A 5,000-nucleotide genomic window follows, 5' to 3' on the forward strand; every position below is an offset into this window, starting at 1 on the left:
CGACAAGGAATCAAAATTAATAACGTCGCTCGCAATAAATACATTTAACGACAAGAAAGTCACCACCAAGAGAACAACAACTACAGTAACAGTAAACATCCAGTAGGCCTGGCACAGTAACAATGATGTCCGAGAAACTTCTCGCACACCACCAAGGAGGTGTGCATAAATTTGAGCCACCAGGGGACTATGACAGAACCTACAAAATGGATAGTTGTACACGTGCTACACCACCGGGGGGTGTGTCCTAGTTAACCTGAAAATTCCAGTCAGAGACCATGAAGCCAGGTCAAATATATGCCGCACTACCGGGCGTTGCTGTCAGCCTTAACAAGAAAGCCTCCAGGGGGCTATAAGGTGAGTAACAGAAACAAAGTGGTTGCTGATCACGCATGCACAGAATAAATAGCTGTACACATACTGCACTACCGAGGGGAGTGTACCACTTAACCTGACAATTCCAGTCAGAGGCAATGAAGCCATAACGCATTAATGCCACACCACCGGAGGGTGTCCTGAGCCTTAACAAGAAAGCCTCCGGGGACCTATCAGATGAAGAGCACCGTTAACAAAGTGGCTGTTAACCGCACAACACTGCACAAGGGATTGCTCGCGATAATACTAACGTTTCGAGGTGTCCGTAAACATACGAGCACATGATGGACCACTGGGCATCCTGCAACCAATTGGACTTGTGGAACGCTGTGTCGGAGAATTCAAAGATTGTTTAGTTCATACACCAATGACATACCAGAGGCTGTGACATCAGGCAATCTCTACCTGTATGCTGACGATACTACAGTTTACTGTAATAGATCCACCATTGATGAAGCATGTAACTTACTAAATAACGCACTGAATGAGCTTAACAAATGGTGTATGACTAACTCATTAACACCGCACTCTTCAAAATGTGAAGTGATGTTGTTCCATCGGGGATCCTTTAGTGGTCCACTCCCTTTGATCACCATTGGAAATGTCAACGTTGCATGGGTCTAACTTACAAGATTGCTGGGCATTGCTATCGACAGAAAGCTTACTTGGGCGAATAATCTTAAGGAATTAAGGAACAACTTTGTCAAGAAATTGAACTTACTGGAAAAGTGCTCTTTTCTCAAGAGAAAATCACTTTTTGACCTATACTTTAAGGTGATTCTCCCTTCAGTGACATACTGCATCGCTATCTGGGGGAACTGTAACAAGTTATATTAAATCCCTGCAAGCACTGCACTGTCGTGCCGGAAGGCTAATTTTTAATTTGCCTCGAAACACACCATCAATACAAGTTATGGAACTCACACAATGGGACTCGATTTATGATGTGTAGAAACGAAGTCTTGTCAAACTAATGTATAATATAGCCGGTGATGATATCCCCGCAATGATTTCGGATTTAGTTGTATGGCGGAATAGTCCGTATAACTTAAGAGGACATCATAAGGCCGTCGTTCCACGATTTTCCACTTATTTCATGAAAAATTATGTTTGTTGCAGAGGAGCTGTACTGTGAAACTGTGTTTCAGAATTCAATTCTTTCAAAGCAAAATCTAGTCCGACGTTTCAGGAAATCAGATTTGCAATAAAGTAAGTTAATTTCCTATATTTCATTCATTTTTCAGTAGGTAATTAGATAATTAGATAATTAATTAGATACACGACCCCTCAAGCATGTAGTGCTTAAATGCTAATGGTGTTTTTAAATAAAGGATTTAACTTTTTACTTTACTTTACAGCTATGATACGTTCATGCTTCGTAACGATGTTGTAATCACTGTGGGCAGAGCTCCAATAAAATGAAATTATGCATGAGAGACAATCAATCAAGTTTGGCGGCATCATTCGCTCTTGTCACACGGCGGCCATATTGTCCCGGGGGACCGGCAAAAAAGCTTTGTTTTACCACGCCAAGCCTCACCCCCATGGTTTCCACTGCGAGGTTTGGCGTGGTAAAACAAAGCTCTTTTGGTCTAGCGGGACAATATGGCCGCCGTGTGACAAGGGCGAATGGCTGTAATTAGCTACAACGGACGCTGGCATTGCTTTTAAGACGTTCTAAAACCACTGGAGATATTCTAAAACTGACACCTTTGCTCATTTTTTTTATTACCGTGTTTCTTACAGAAACTAAAACAAATCAGCTATAAAATACAAGGGTTTTTCAGAGTAGTAGTTTTACTTCAACTGGCAAACTAGAGGTAATTTGTGGCTATGTTTTCCACTCTGGGGAAAGTGTTAGAAGAAAACTTCCTGGGGAAGGGGGGAAGTAACTCCAACACTCACTTTGTTGACTCTCTGTGTTTATTCCAGGATCTTGATCTACAATGTTCTCATACAGGCTGACTGAGCGAATCTTTTTTACCAGGCTAAAAGGTCTTCTTTCATAGCTACCAGAACCTGCCTTGTCAAGCTCGTGTCAGTTGTACGTCAGTAACACCTATCAAGCGCCAACGTCGACGCCGAGGGACTCAACTTTGCATTGACTCTCACCGCTTACGGCTCCTCTGAGTCATTTCTAGCCACTTTATTGTATCATTCTCTGAATTTAGTTGCTGAATGGCAAGACTTGAACTTCCATGAAAAGTCATTCGCATTTAAGTCACGTTACGCCGTTAGAGTGCTTGACTCCTGATCAAGTGGTCCGAGTTCGTGTCCTGGCCGGGGACATTGTGTAGTTGTGTTTTAGGGCAAGACACTTTAGTCTCATGGTGCCTCTCTCCACAGTGCCTCTCTCGTATAAATGGGTACCGGCGAAAATGCTTGGGGTAACCCTGCGATGGACTAGCATCCCATCCAGTGCGGAGTAGAAATACTCCTAGTCGCTTCATACTACAGAAATCGGAGTTAAGCGCCGGCTTGATGGGGCTTCCTAGGCTCGTAACAGAGACTTTACCTTTACCTTAAGTAAAATTCTGGAGAAATAACACATTAAAGCATTTTTAGTTGTATTTACGTGTGTCAAGGCTGTTTTCTTATTCGCTACGTCTTGCGTAAACGAATTATGGCTTCTGGAAATATATCTCTTTAAAGGAGAGAAGTCGTTGTCAGACTGGAGATGGAAATTGTTGTTACAGAGCTATTGCTCTTTGGAGAGATGAAATGAGCGATGAGAAACATGAGGAAATCCATAGGTTAAGTTGTTGTTTGATTGAGAAAAATCCAACGGTTTTCGAGCCACTACTATTTTCTACAAAATCTGTGAGAGTCCAATCACTTTAAAGTAGTACGATGATTCTGCTCAAGCAAACCATTTCAATCTCCTCCTGCCTCGATGCAGCTGTTTTAATGCTCCATTTCCATAGAATACAGGAGTTTCTGTTCCGACTGATTTGGATAACAATGCCGGGGAATTCATATCTGATATGCTCCAGCTGTTACATGTAAACAAACCTTTTCTTCTGTGAAACTACCATCTACATGTAGAACTACATGTATTAAAGTCACTGGATCTAAGCAAACTTATCAAGGTCCACTATGACTTCGACCAATACAAAAGCCTCATCTTCATATACTAGTTCTCTGTAGATCTGATCTTTGCAGCTGGTCTTGAGGCTTTGGTACTCCCACAATCATATTCTCTTATGTATAAAGTTGGTGCAGGACATTCAGAGGTTCTGTAACCTCGTACAAAATTATTTCAGCAGACCTTTATACTCATCGAAACCTTGAATTGGTCACGATTAATAACTCTAGCCCACGAGAAAAAAAATTTGTTGTTATTCTTAATATTCCAACGTGAAGAAGAACCTTTTCTTTGATGGGTACCTTCGATCGGTGTCACAACCCCACACTGACCACACAGCACAATGATCGCCACTAGGCATATTTCCAATATTTTAGTTTCAATTGCTGAGTTTAGAAATAGGCCAGAAGCCAGCCCATGCACACGTAAATACAATTGAAAAGGCTTTATTGAGTTATTTCCTCCAGATTTTTAATCAGTCCTAATTTTGTAATATTTTGAGACTATTTCACAATAAACCTTACGCAAGCAAAGCCGAAGTTATCCAGTAAGTTTACGATATATATATAGTTTTCAAAAAAATGTTACGGGCACTTTTGAAAATGTGTGTTGACTAGCATACGAAACGTCAAGTTTTATAAAAATGCGTTGGAATACAATATTTATCACCGCTGTTTGTGTTATTTCCTTTGCGTATAAAGCATGGATCCGATTACTGGCAACTCATTCATTCGGGCTACTGAGGATCGTGACTGACTCGAAAAGGACAAATAAGAACGTTGACTTTGAAAACAAGCGGACCAAACGTTTTTTTCCAAGTACAATTCGCTTTTAAGCACGAGCATTTGTCATACGAATGCTTCGGATTATCTTTTTGGTATATGAACTGTGCGTAAATATATGATCCCACAAAATAGCGAGATCCAATTAGCCACTGGGCTGTTAAAAACACGTGGAAACTCTTTCTTCTGGACTTACCAGAAGTTAATACAAAAACAAGAAACGAAAATAGCTAACAAATCCTGGAGAATATTGGATATGGCCTGAGACTAACGCCACAACCCACTTTATTGACTCAGGCCTCTAACAAAGTTTACAAAAATATTAGTGGTTTTGTTCCGGTCTTATACTGGAAATTTCCATGTACTTACAATTATATATATCTATATATATATACCAAGTTTATAGTGTGGTGTGAAGGTGAAGAGCGCTCAATACCATTACAAGTAGACCGAAAACAAAGTTGCCTGAAGATCGCCAAACGGCGTGAAACTCAGAGTAGCAACAGCTGATCTTTGCCTTGTGTGTTTACTATATATATATATATATATATATATATATATATATATATATATATCTCAGCGAATTTGCTAAAAGGTAGCTACTGGAGTTTTCGCTTGAGCACGGGCGTAGCCCGTGTTCAAGCCATTGTGGCCTCTCAAAATTGAGGGGGCTTGCCGTCAAGGCCTGCTTTGCCAAACAGCCCAGGGACAGTTCTAACTGTGAGTTGTGTGTCAAAAGCACAGGGCTGGGGGGGGGG

The sequence above is a fragment of the Montipora foliosa genome, chromosome 3 (genome assembly GCF_036669935.1).
Source record: "Montipora foliosa isolate CH-2021 chromosome 3, ASM3666993v2, whole genome shotgun sequence".
NCBI lineage: Eukaryota > Metazoa > Cnidaria > Anthozoa > Scleractinia > Acroporidae > Montipora > Montipora foliosa.